Source organism: Rhinolophus sinicus, linkage group LG10, assembly GCF_036562045.2.
Source record: "Rhinolophus sinicus isolate RSC01 linkage group LG10, ASM3656204v1, whole genome shotgun sequence".
Lineage (NCBI taxonomy): Eukaryota > Metazoa > Chordata > Mammalia > Chiroptera > Rhinolophidae > Rhinolophus > Rhinolophus sinicus.
The window spans coordinates 65,891,729-65,906,075 of NC_133759.1; the positions used below are offsets into that span (position 1 = coordinate 65,891,729).

At 45.3% G+C, this 14,347-nt stretch overlaps 1 long non-coding RNA gene across 1 annotated transcript in view; it reads right to left on the reverse strand.

Moving 5' to 3' along the window:
* Positions 1-3,852: 3,852 nt before the first annotated feature.
* The window catches only part of LOC141567248 (uncharacterized), a 128,792-nt gene continuing 118,297 nt past the window's right edge, over positions 3,853-14,347 (reverse strand). Inside the window, exon 3 of the long non-coding RNA XR_012489742.1 lies at positions 3,853-3,885. This is a non-coding gene — a long non-coding RNA (uncharacterized LOC141567248). The remainder of the gene's footprint in view (positions 3,886-14,347) is intronic.

Genomic DNA, 14,347 nt, shown 5'->3' on the forward strand with positions numbered 1-14,347 from the left:
AGCATCCTTCATGTGCTTGCAAAAGAAAATGTCATGTGGACACTAAATTAAAACTCAGTTTTGTCTGAAAAATGGATTCAGTCCTCAGTAGGATGTGGTTGAATTACCAGCGTTAACATAATTCCTCAGTGTACTTTATATAGGCCAATCAGAAAAAAAAAGATATTCAGAAATCTAGCAGAAAAAAGATCTCATGGAGGATACAAATGCTAATTCTCACAGATAGAGACTTTTAGACTCACAATTGGCAATGGGTGGTTTTCTCAGAATGATTTTACATCTTATATGGGCTGTTTTAACACAATTGATCAGCTGGTAGTTAACGATCATCTAGGAAAACTAAGTTCACTTGCTTTCAAAATTGTTAGCTATACACAAGATCATCAGTTCACTCACTCACTCCCTTTGGTTATTAACAAATGCTTATTTGGGCCCCTGTGGTGTGCAAGGTACTGTGTTGGCTACCAGGCATACAACTGTGAATAAGCCAGGCCACCTCAAAGCCTACGCTCTATCAGGAAAGAGAGACAGGCAAGCAAGTTAAGACAGCCCTCCATTAATGTAAGGGCTCCTTCTGGAATACCTTCTGTGAGTCAGTTTTGGACATAAGCCAGAATTGTTGAAAATTCTGGATTCATTCAGCAGGTGTCCATACAGCAGCACTGGAGACATCTGAGCATGCACGGGGCTGCCTACTTGCAGTCTGCCTTTCCTCTTATGCAAACTTTACCATTAGTGTGTAGAGGTAAAAGAAAAAAAAGAAGAAGAAGAAGAAGACATGAGCTGGAGTCAGGCACTCCAAGTGCTGGGTCTGTGTTAACATCAGTGTAGTCTTGGGTAAGATGCCTGACTCTCAGACCTGTTTCTTCATTGGTAAAATGAGGACAACCTCAGCACTATAGCAGAGATGGCCTACCTCATATTCATTCTTCCCTTCTTTCTTAGTAACAGAGTCTTGGCATTGCTGAGGGCTGCAGTGAGGCCGAAAGACTACCTTGAACAGTGTCCCTCGTAGCCAGGTATGGCCACGGGAGCAATCTCTGGCCCATGAGATGTAAGTGAAAGTTGCTGGGTGGGATTTCTGGGAAAGTGCTGTGAGCAAGCCCATAGAGTGAGCTGACACTTAAATCTTTTGGCTTTTCTCCTTTCCTTCATTTTCAGGAATGTAGACATAATGGTGAGAGCTCCAGCAGCCATACTGAACCATGAGGTAACCTTGAAAATGGAACTCCTGAACTAAGAAAGCCAGAAGGAGCCTGAGACTCTGATGATTATGGAGCTACACGGCTTCCAATTTTCAGGTTTATTTTATATGTTAGAAAAATTAGTATCTTTTTAAATCACTGTTATTGCTGGTCTTTATCAAGAAACTGAAGGCAATTCCTAATAAAAGTAGCCATAATTGTTATTGTGGGAACTGAATGAGGCCATTTGTGGGGACAGAGCCCCAGAAAGCAGTTTCCAGGCTCTCGGCCTCACATAGAAAGGTGCTGGCTCAGGTAGTAAATGTGTGAACTGTGATTGGATGGCCATTAGCTGTGGCTAGTTGGCCGTCAGCTGTAACCAGTGAGCCATTGGCCACTAATATAAGTGCTGTGGCTACGCTAGCAGAAAATGGGGGCTAGCAAGAAGATGGTGGCTGAGCCTGCAAGTGGCGCAGTGAGGGTTGCGAACAGTGTGGCTCCTGCTTCCTGTTTCTCCAACCCAGCCGCCAGCAAGAGTATAGTGGTATGACTCCCCTATCTATGGCTCCGTGGGTGTTCCTTTTTGGCCTAGCCATATCCTGCGTTCTTGTGCGGGGAGCGGGAGCTGAGACGCGCAGGCCGCCCCGCACAACACCATTCGTATAGAGCACTTAGCTCAGTGCCTGCTCCACACTGAGCTCTCTGGACAGAAGGGTTCACACTGTCATTGCACATATAAAATATTTACATTGTCTTAGCTCAGGCTGCTATAGCAATGTACCATAGATTACGTGGCTTAAAGAACAGACGTTAATTTACCACAGTGCTGAAGGCTGGGAGGTCCAACATCAAGGTGCTGGCCAATTTGATTCCTGGCGAGTATCTTCTTTCTGGCTTGCAGATGGCCACTTTCTCACTGCGTCCTCACATAGTAGAGAGAGGGAAAGAGCTCTGGTCTCTCTTCTTTTTCTTATAAGGACACCAATCCCATCATGGAGGCCAGGCCCTCATGACCTCATCTAAAACTAATTATCTCCCAAAAGCCTCACATTCAAATACCATCACATTGGGGGCTAAGGCTTCAACAAACAAATTTGTTGAACATTAGTCCATAACATACATGGACCCTGTCAGAAGCTTTAATTACTATTGGTTTGCTTAAATTAGATTAGCATAAGTGGGAAACCCTCTGGATTTGAGTTAAGAGTCCTGAGGTTTATAATAAAGGGAAGTCAGGATACTGGAGAACTGAATGTCCAATGTGATGATTGGGGATTGGAGATAATGTCCAAGAAGAACCACTCCTGGCTCTGTCCCCACAACTTCCATTTTACAGATGAGGAAACTGAGGCAGAGAGAGAGAGAGAGGGAGAGAGAGAGAGAGATTAAACAATTTACACATTTAAATCACGTAACTTTGTGAAGATGTTGTGGGGACAGAGCCAGGAGTGCAATTTCCAGGCTCTCGGCCTCACGTGGAAAGGTGCTGGCTCAGGTAGTAAATGGCCATCACCTGTGATTGGATGGCCATCAGCTGTGGCTAGTTGGCCGTCAACTGTAACCAGTGAGCCATTGGCCACTAATATAACTGCTGCGACTACGCTAGCAGCAAATGGGAATAGCAAGAAGATGGTGGCTGGGCTAGCAAGTGCAGATTGCAGTTAGCAAGGGTTTGGTTGGTTGCCAGAGAAAAGAGGACCGCAGGTTGCAGATCGTGTGGATCCTGTTTTCTGTGTCTCCAACCCAGCCGCCAGCAAGACTATAGTGTTATGACTCCCCTATCTATGGCTCCGTGGGTGCTCCTTTTTGGCCTCGCCATGTCCTGCGTTCTTGTGTGGGGAGCAGGACCAGAGACCCCACCTGACACCCTGCATGACAGATGTACAAAATACTTGGATTCTCTAGAATGAGATAGTGAGCTCCTATTGAAGTAGGAATAATTTTTCTGTGAGTTCCCAAATGACGTAAATGATGTGGGATCTGTTGACAGTTTCTGGGTGTGGGCCGGGATCCTGTCTCGTGAAGCTGAACAATGGACACACTAACCCGCGAGAGGCAAGGAGTTGTAAAGGAAGACAGTTTATTGGAGGCAGAAGAGGTTGCAGCTCCCAAGCGGGAAGGGGTCCCGAATGGGGGTGCCCAGCGACTGAGGCAAAAGTTCTTACTTTTATACCTTCCCTTGCCTGTTTGGGGAAGGGGACTGGAGACTTCTAATAGAATTCATCTATCAGGTTTGTCCTGTTTGCCCATCCTGAAGGGCAGATCTGCTCCTTTGTCCGGCCAGAAGGGATTTGAGATTATTTATTAACCTCAAGGTGTATTCTCATGTCTCTGTCCTGGAGTGAAGGAGACGTTCCAGGGCCTAGAGTTTCAGGATATGGCTGCTTTTTTGTTTATTCCACCAGGGATCCCCCTGTCTACCTAGCAACATGCTAAATATCCTGTCTCAGTCCCCCCTCTGAAGACATAACCGTAACTGCTGTTAGTGAACAGGGGCGACGACCGCTCTGCCTTCTTCAGGCTGAGGAGGAGCATAGTAGGGAGAGACCAGCAGCTAGGGCTTGTCCAGAGGTCTATCTAAGGGTCCCCGGGTAGATGAACAGGTCCAGATGAGCATGTTGTTGTCTTGTAGGCCATTGTAGCCAACCAGTGGGTAGTCTGTAAACTGAGACGCATTGTAGGCAACAGCATGAGGTAATACCTATAATAATGAATAAAAGAGAAATGAGAAAAGTTTCCTTAAGTCCTGCTAAACTGGGAAGCTAGGAAGTAAGGAAGGCAAAGACTCTTGTTTTTAGTTTAATATTAGAAACTATATCATTGAACTTAATTAAAGATAAACTGTGAATTATCAGAGAGATTGAAACAGTATAATCCTTTAAACTTTTTACATCCTTGATTCTGTTTGAGAAGTAGATAATCTATGGCAGCTCTGTTTGAGAACTGTTTCTCTGACCTGTCCTAACTCTTGTCTATGGCATGGATAGCCTGTGAGGTGGATGAAAGCACTGGTTGGAGCAGCCAGTGAAACTAACACATTGATTAGCCGAGTTATGGCTGTTTTCCTTTATTCAGGTCTAGTGAGAGCTATTAGCTCAGAGAGTTGTGTGCTGGCCCCAGAGGGAAGGCTTGTATTTTCTAAGATATTATGTAGAGTGACTACAGCATATCCAGCCTTTTGTACGTTATTTTCTATAAAAGAGCTCTCATCAGTGAAGAGCATCCAATCTAGTTTGTCTAGGGGTGTTTTTTGTAAATCTGCTCTAGCAGTATAGGTTTGTACTAAAACTTATTGGCAGTTAATTCTTCCTCCATGTCTGGGAGGAATGCGGCAGGATTAAGGGTGGAGCAGGTCTGTATGTATTTGGATTACAGGACTTTCTAATAAGAGGGCCTGATACTGCAGGGGGAGGCTATCAGTGAGCCAGTGACGCTTATTAGCATTTAAAAGCCCTTGAATGTGGTATGGGGCAAAGAAACACACACAAAAAAAACCAAAAAAAACAAAAACAAAAAACGGTTAAGTCTTGTCCCATTGTGAGCTTGGTGGCTTTAGGAACTAGGATGGCAGCTGCAGCTATAGCCTGGAGGCAAGCTGGCCAGCTGGGTGCTTTGAGGTCTAGTTCCTTACTTAAATAGTTTCAGAGTCCCTTTTAAGTTTAATTTGTTTATTTTACATTTTCTTTAAGGTATGGACCAATGATAAGAAACAGGCAGAGTAAAATGAGCCCAAATCTGGGGGCTGTCTTTATCTTTAAAACCAAGCAGTTTTCAGAGGAAAAAGGTCCAGAGTGAGCAGTTGAGACAGAATAAATGGTCTCTATATCAATTAGGAAATTAATAGGCTTACCACGTCAGTGTCACCCACCGTTTTACCCGCTGTGATGAGAACAGCTTGGGAGCCACTTGGAACTTCAGGCCCAACAGTGATGACAGCCATTTTGGGGGAGGGAGCCAGTCCTTGCTCCCTTCAGAACAAGGGGTACTCCCTCCTGTCGCCCTTTAGTCTGTACAGGGGGCACGGCTGTTTTGGAGGATTAGGAATCTAGTGATCTGGGCTTGTATATCCGGAGTAGGCTCTTTTATCTGGTGCTTTCCCTCTGGGGCATTTGGGGTGTCCTGAGGTGGCTTCAGCCCTGGGTTGTCTATAACTGTGGCCAAAGTCTGGCCTGTCTCTGGTCTCATCCTCTGGTCTCACTGTTCCTCTATTCCTCGTTCTTCTGTCTTGGTTGTTAAAGACATTTGAACAAATTCCTGGCCTTTTCTAGGATCTGAGCCTCTTAATCAGGGATTAATGAGACAGGTTAGATAGTATGATTGCTAGGTAGATAGGTAGGTCCCTGGTAAAATAAAGAAAACACAGCCATATCCTAAAACTTCAGGTTTTGAAATCACTCCTTTGCTCCAAGACATAATGTGACAGGCCTTGAGGTTAATCATAAAATTCCTTTTGTCCTGACAAACGGAGCAGATCTGATAGATAAGAGTGGGTTACTTTGCTAATTCCTTTAGGATGGGCAAGCAGAACAAACCTGGTAGACAAATTTCATTAGAAGCCGCCAGTTCCCTTCTTCAAACAGTTCCCTTCTCCAAAGAGCTCCCCTTCCCCAAGCAGGCAAGGGAAGGTATAAAAGTAAGAGCTTTTGCCTCAGCCATGGGGCACCCCCCATTCGGGACCCCCTCCTGCTTGGTAGCTGCAACCTCTTCTCCTGCCTCTAATAAACTATCCTTTTTAAAAACTCTTTGCCTCTCCTGGTCCGTGTTTCCATTCTTTGGCTCCCGAGACAGGATCCTGGCCCGCACTCAGAAACTGCCGGCAGATCCTACATCACCTACATCATTAACAGTGGGTCAGAACCATTAGAATTCCCTGCCAGTTAGGGGAAAACATCAGGCTAAGCTTCCTTATATTGGCTTATAGCTGATACCGAGGAAAGCACATGAACTCTAGCAGTTAAAACAATTTTTATTTTGTACCAGCTTACTTTTGAGATTTAAATTTACTTAGTTAATTGTATTTAGCTTAACCATATATAAAACTCTCAAAACTTCTCACAAACCTTCTACAACTTTCCCAGTCCCTCTTAGTTTGTCTCTTTTCATTCATGCAGAAATAACCATCTTTAGGACAAACTGTTTTCTTTCAGTACCTTCAAAAATGCATTTCCATACCTTATACCTTCCGTGAAAACACACACCATTTTCTTCCAAGTTAGAATCCATAACCTTTAGAATTTTAATTTTTACTGACAACCAAAAGCAAGCAATTAGCACTTCCACTGGCAAATCTAGCACTTCCATTTGGCAAACTTTAAAAGCATAGGCTTTTGTAATAAAATATAAGATATATTTATTAATAGATCTTAATTTCTCTCTTAACATTCCTGTGACAAAAAGCTAGAACTAGATGAACTTAGACCTACCTAATAATTAACACCTCAGCATTTTGTTATTTTGAAATACCTAGATATTTAATCTAAGCTATTTTCTTGATAAATTCTGTAATAGAGATAACATGACTTTAAAATAGGCTTATTTAGAATGTTAGTACTCTGGGACTCCAATCTAAAGGCAATTTCCCTTATAATGAATCCCACTATGAGTGGTCCCTGCAGGACTTAGAATTAGAGCAGCGGAGTAAGGGGAGGGGAGGGTGAGCATGGCTTGAGGATTAGCTGCTTGGTTTTCAAAAGTGCCACTTTTTTTCCTTCAGTTATCTCAGCCTCAGGCATTCCTGTTTACAGGTAGATTAGGAGATGGGTGTTTGTTGAAGGGTCCTCCTCTCCTGGAGGTTCCTTCGGAGGAGTCTCTTTAGGAGGGGTCTCCTTAGGGAGAGTATCCTTAGAAGCCGTCTCCCTAGAAAGAGTCCCCTTAGGAGGAGTTCCCCCAGAAGGGGTCTCTTTAGGATGAGGGAGGCAAGAGATCACAGCCAAAAGAGCCAGGTCAACTCTGCATTTCTCACAGAGATCTGGGTTGTCCCTCAGGACGGAAAAAGCCTGAACTTATGGAACTTCTGACCATTTGCCTTTCTTTCTGCAAAACAGGTTTAGCTGCATGATAGTATTATAATCAATAATACTTCCCTCAGAAGGCCAAGTCTCCCCATCTTCTGATGTGTATTTAGGTCAAACCTCTCAGCAAAATAAAATCAGGCGCCACTTCTTTAAAGTCTGAGGGTCAAATTTGTCCCAATGTTTTAAGATGAAATTTAGGCGGTTGTAGGTGCGTGAGGGCTGTTTGCCCATCTGAAATGGAGGAACAGAAAGGCATCCCTTCGCATCTCCCACAATCTGCTCTGGGGCGTCCCCCAGACGCGTGGGCTGTGGACACTGCACGACCAATTCCGGGGTGAGTGGGGAGACATGGTGCCCCAGGATTATTCGCGTTTACCTGAGCGGCCCCAGCCTGTCCCTCCAGGTGGGCTGGGCGCCTACCCTGTCCCCGCCTGAATGTCTGGTGCTGGCCAACAGGCTGATAAAGGCTGTGGCCGATAATGAGGGGCCTTAAGGTAGCGGGGTGTATAACGTGACTCTGGGCATCACAGAAATTAATGGCACAACTAATAGAATAGTGGCCTTCTAAATAAAGATGTTTAAGGAGGGAGTACATAATTAAAGCTTATAGGGAAGGCATACGATCTAGGCAAGAGGGAGTGGAAGGACGCCCTGAAGCCCAGTATGTGAGGGGGGGACAAAAAGAGATATCTGAAGCCCCAAAGGGCTTCGGAGAAGGTTGTTTCCTTAAGGAAAAGCAAATCTGAAATATGTTGGTCCTCCTTAAAAGCTTTGTCCGGCAGTGGCTGAGGTGGCCTGGCTGCGGTGCTCTGGAGGAGCTGCCTCTTGTGGTCCTTCCCTCTTGGCTGTCGCTGCATCTGCATTGGTGCCCAGCTGGGGGCGGAGCCAGGCAGCAGAGAAGCTGTGCGGTCCCCAGAGGAGTATGGCGATAGAACTGAGGAGATGAAAAATCAAGTCTCAGAGAGACACTGTGCCGTACAAACACAGACCTCACTGGTACTTGGATTTGTCTTGAGCCCGGCAGGTCCTAAATGACCTGTTCCAAGACCGGGTTATCCTATCATGGGAGTTTTCAAGCGGGGGATGCCCTAATGGCCATTTAACTATCTGACCCGTGCCTGCAAAGGACGGCAAACAAAAGAGGTATAGGAAAGTGAGCGAGAGGTTTTGGGGTCCCCTAAAAGGAGCTTACCTCCTGGCTGGCTTGATAAAATATGTTACTGGAGAGTGTTGAGGCAGTCTCACAGGGAAGGGACCCTGGACCAACATCTCAAGAACTAGGCAGAGATAGTGACAGGATAAAAGAACAGCAGAGACAAAGGAGTCATCCTGCTGGCACCCTTACGAGCAGTTGGGCTTGGAAGGGACCAGAGGGACCTTTGGGATCCACCATAGAGTAGCCGTGCTCAGGATCCCCCATTATCCGCAAAGGCCCACAGTCCTGGCCAAGCGCCAGTATTCAGTCTCCTCGTGGAAAGGAAAATGGCAGCAGAAGGATAGGAGAGAGTAGCAGAGAGGGGGAGGGAAGCCTCTGAACGGCACCCTTACAGGCAGTTGGGCTGGGGGAAGACTCATGGAGCCTTTGAGCCACACCCGAAGAGTAGCCATGGTCAGAGTCCTGCAACTGCTGCCAAGGTCCATTCACCTCAACCGCGCGCCGTCTTTGGGCTTCACTCCACTCGAGACAGAAAGCAAGAGAGAAGGCAGGTGGACTATGGCCGACATTCCTCCTGCTCAGTGCCAGAGGGGATCAACCAGAGCCCTCCTGCAAGACCTGTCCACTGAGTCTTGAGAGTAGCAGCCGCGCTTTTCGCATTTAAATGGCTGACAGAGGCCTACTGTCTGTGTGATAGAAAAAAGTAGACAAAACTGAGGAAGGCCCATAGGGTGGGCAAGTAGGAAGGCACAGATAATATTTACCTCTCCTTCAATCCAAGACAGGAGTCCCCCAAATGAAGAAGGAATATTTTCCTGTGAATCCCCAAATGATGTAAATGATGTTGGATCTGCCGACAGTTTCTGGTTGTGGGCAGGGATCGTGTCTCGTGAAGCTGAAGAATGGACACATGAACCAGGGAGAGGGAAAAAGTTGTAAAGGAAGACAGTTTATTGGAGGTAGGAGAAGAGGTTGCAGCTCCCAAGTGGGAGGGGGTCCCAAATGGAGGTGCCCAGCGACTGAGACAAAAGTTCTTACTTTTATACCTTCCCTTGCCTGCTTGGGGAAGGGGGCTGGAGACTTCCAATTGAATTCATCTATCAGATTTGTCCTGTTTGCTCATCCTGAAGGGATTAAGAAATAACCCATTCCTATCTATCAGATCTGCTCCTTTGTCCGGCCAGAAGGGATTTGAGATTATCTATTAACCTCGAGGCATATTCTCATGGCCATGTCCTGGAGTGAAAGAGAGAATTCAGGACCTGAGTTTCAAGATATGGCTGTTTTCTTGTTTATTCCACCAGGGACCCCCTCATCACATGGTACCTAGTAACATGCTAACTAACCTGTCTCACTACTACCCAAGCTATTCAAAATAAAGTACTTCTGTTGAAATATATTCAGGTTTATGTCAGAATTTAACAGACGTAATGGCTCCCACCTATGTGATGCATACTCTGATTATCTGTTTTACTTTGAAGAAGCAGAGGATTAATGAGGTTGAACTAGGTGACCTCTAAGATCCTTTGAAATCAAAGTAGTCTCTAATTTAGTGACTACTTAAAACATTACTTTTGATTTGTAAAAAGCAAACCACATAAAAGTCCCACCACTAACAACAAAAATTTGTGCTGAAATTATACAACTCTTTCCACTAAAATATACCACTGCAGTAAATCCAGGGACAAAAAAGTGGTTGCCATTAGTGAGACTAGCACAGATAATCTAAAATCAGGGCAACCATACTCTGCCCCTCCCAGTTGCATTCCTGGCCGTCATGCTCGAAATTCCTTTCATTCCTCCTTTGTATCCCAAGGACTCTTCTTTGGGGGGGGCGGGGGGGGGGAGAAAGGTTTCCTTAGAGCTCTGTCATTTTATGGTATTTATTGGCTTTGGTATTAGTTGGGATTGTGTTGGGACAGAAACACTACAGGAAATCCAAATCAAACTGACTAAAGCTGAAAAGGAAATGTATTGGCTCATGCCCTAGGATAAGGTTTTCTTGAGGTATCAATTGATTCAGGACCCAAAGGATGTCACCAGGAACCAGCATCTCTCTCTGTGTCTTGACTCCACCACCTCTTGATGTGGGCCCCATTCTAAGCTCATGTAGCTGCAAAGTAACTGCTGACAGCTCCTTGTACCACATTCTTCCAGCATCAAATCCAGAGGAAAAAGTAGAATTCCACTTCTCCAGTAATTCAAGTGAAAATCCTAGAATTGAGTCTCTTGGGTCCTGATTGGCAGGCCTGGGTCATATGGTCACCCTCCCCAAGGAATGCAGTATTCCCCTAGGCAGAAGTGGTTTTGGCCCCTCCTCTAGCATGTGGCCTGAGATTGAGCAAAGGAGAATGCTGTAGAAGCATCAGGCTGCTGCTCAAGGAATGGGGAGAAGCTGCCGGGGAAGAACAGCCCCTGTCTGCCTTCTTCAAAAATACCATCTTCAGAAAGGTGGACCAGAGGAATTCTGCTGCCCAGAAACTGGCTGCAGAAATCTCAAAGTTCCCCAAGCCACAGCAGGATTTGAGGATATGTCTGTAACCTCCTCTCTCCACCTTCCCCCAGCATCCCCACCCATTCCAGCCTTCTTTCTTGGGGAAGGGGCACAAAGGTGAAAAACGTGGCTCGCAACACAATCACCTTCTGTTTTCTACTCGGTTCCTGGAGAACTCCCCGCCTTGTCCAGCAAGTCTGAGTTGGAATGCCGCCTTCTCCCTGAAGCCATCCTGAATCAGACCCACATCTCCCAACTGCCCCAAGAGCAACATTCTCCTCTTTCATGTACTCATAATACCATGTACATCCATTATCTTCATTAGCGTATTTTTTCATGTATCAAAATTATTTATTTACACACCAGTCTCTTATATTCTACACTCATACACTCACACCTTAACCCAATTAGAAGCTGTTTCAGAGCAGAGATTTGCTTTTGTTTGTTCTGAGTCTGTAACATGCTGCATAACATCTGGAATGGTATTCAGAAATATTGGATGGATGGATGAATCAAAGTTCTCTATTACTGTTGACCATTGAATAAAAAAAGTAGCAGCACTCATTTGAGTATTTATCAATAGCATTTAGTAAATTCCGGTTATGTATACAGTAGACACAAGAAAACTGTGGAAAATTAAATTAGTAAAGAAAATGCAATAGTATGCTTAGTCTGCTTGTTTTAAAATAGAAAAACCCTGAAATAAAGAGAACTTGGATTATCTATGGATTCATGTAAAGGAGTTATACTGTCAAGTGGGAGAAAACAGACCGAAAAGGGCCTAAAAGGCCACAGTGATAGCTGGAAAAATGTGCTAAGTTTGTTCCCACAAGCACAGATGCCCAGAACGGCCTAAGGGCAGGCCAATGAGCCGTGAAAGTTGTTAAAAGACCAGACCTAAGAAGCAGAATGCCCTGGGCTTAAGTCTCCACACCGCCCCTTGCTGTGGAATCTCAGTCAGATGATCAACTCCCCTGGGCCTCTGAGGACCACCTCTGAGCTGCCTGGGTGGCTCCAGCCTTAACCTGCCTGCCTTCTTGATTCCCCCTTTCCTTTCCTCTCATGAGCAAACCTACCTACAAAATATATTTGGAATTCAACTGCCTTTCTCATTCCCTGAGGGCATATCTGAGGGGACCACCATTAACTAAGACAAGTACCTTTGATGTCCAGAGTACTCGGTTCCTGATGTGCCATAATGAATGGTGGGGCCAGCACTGCGAGCCCTATTGCAAGCAGTGTCCAGGTCCATGGGTTCTTGAATTGGGAAGGTGGAGAGAGACCCATACCCTGAGGTCAGCCAGAGTGTCCTTGCTTCCTTTTTCCTGCCTTGGCCGCTCCAACTCCTTCTCCATATAGCACCCAGAGCGATGGTGGAAACAGAGTCCTGGCCACGCCTGCCTAAAGTCCAGAGGCTTCGACTGTGGTCCACGAGGTCCTGCACACTCAGCTCAGCTTCCTCTCCCGCCGTGTCAGCCCCACTTGTGGCCGGTCATCTGCTGCCCCAGCACACTGTCCTCTGCGCACCCACTTTGGGGCTTGGCCTCTGTCCTTCCCTCTGCGGAGCAGTCCCATTCCCAAATCTTTTTGCTGAATCCTTAATGTCCTTCAGACCTTAGCTCAGTGAGGCTTTCCCTGATCTCCCATGCAAATTAAACAGCACTGGAGTGGTTCTGCCACCTCTATTTCATTTTCTCCATGACACGGATTACTACTTGAAACTATCATATTTGCTTGCTTACTTGCACCTGAACTAAAATGTCTGCTCCAGAAGTGCAGGGATGTATTATAATTTGTCTTATTCACTACTGTGTCTCCAGACCTTAGAATAAGGCCTGACACATAATAAACACTCAATAAATATTTGATGAATGAAAGAATAAATGAGAGAAGGAAGGAAAGGAGGGAAGGAGGGAGAGAGCAAATCCTTCAAAGGTTGATTATAAAGACTCAATTAGAGCATTCTCATAAATCACTTAGCACAGTGCCTAGTTAATTCACTGTAATTATTATTCAGTTATTAGGATAGAAGAGTGAGCAGCGTGTGCACACGAGAGCACACACACATGCGCAAAACAAGTCCTCCCACTTTGCTTGGATTCACCTGGCTTCTAAAGAGAACCTCCGAGACCCCTGACAAAGCAACGTCCCCTTTAGCTGTCCTTGAATTAATGCTTGAACCCAGTGCAGACCTGGAGCATTTGGAGTTCATTTTCTTTTGGCAAACCATCGGCTTTTCTCTTCTAAGAGAAAAAATAAAATACAAAAAGACACTCATATAACATCTTGGAGATCAAATGGTTCTTGAAAAACTGCATTTTCGTGAGTGAGGGAATCAAAACCATATGGATTAAATTCTCCTTAGATCTCCTGGGGGGAAAAGGAAGCAGGAACAGGCTAAGGGCAGAGATGGCGGCAAAATTCAGCTTTGATTTTTACAAACACAAAACTAGTCATGAAGGATGGTCTGAGATGTGTCAGGTCTTTCAAAGCAGTTTGTTTACCACATGCCAGCTGATCCTACAGAGAAGGAAATACAAAAGTGTTTTTAAATCACCCATGGTTCTTTTCTTCTGATTTCCTCTCCCCCATGGGACTGAATTTTGGGTCTTGTTAGTGACCAGAAATGAATAGTGGCTGGACATTAACTTCATGTAATTTCTCCCAGAAAGCAACTTCCAAGTCCCTCCCTGAGGAAAGGGTCTGAAATATCTGCTGAAGCCAAATATTTGTAATCAGGTCTTAACTTAGATGAGTGACGTTCATTTTTCTATGGTCCTGTTTCCAGGCTGATGTGTGCAAGTTGCAAAAGGCAGGAGCTCAGAGACTCCACAGAAAGTGTGATTCACGCTGTCTGCTGTGAGAGGAAGTCAAGAGGAACAAGCACCTCCAACGTTTTACCCAAAGCACACAGAAACCTCAAAAGCTGTTTCCTCTGCTCTCACCTGGTCTCGTGAGAGCAAGTGACTGCTGACCACTGGCCTGCATGGCGTAGAACACAGGTAACATTGAGCATTTACACTATACGAGACCCTGAGTGACATCTCATTTTATCCTCCGAAACCACTTCAAGGGAGGTGCTCTTCTTGTTCTTAGTTTACAAATGAGACTGAGGTACAGAGAGATTAAGTAACTTAACCAGGGTCACAGAGGTAGTAATTGGCAAAGATGGGGTTTGAACCAAGGTTTTGCCAATGCCAGAGCCTGTACTCCTCTGTTATTTACCGGAAAATTGCCTGTGCTTTTGAACTCTGTGTCTTAGCTTTTGCTGTACTATTCATCTAAAAAGACTTTCTTGCTATTCCTACCTTTTCTCGCAGCCACGTGACAAAAATGTTCCCCACCCTCCAAGTTGTGTCTTATCTGAAGGCTTTTTGAACCCCCCAAATTGATTGAGACTTCTCCCGCCTCTGAACTCCAAGATACCTGGTGCCCCTCTGGGGTTAGCCGGCCCATTCTATGTCATAAAACCGGCTTAGCAGGATGGTTAGGCTCCCTG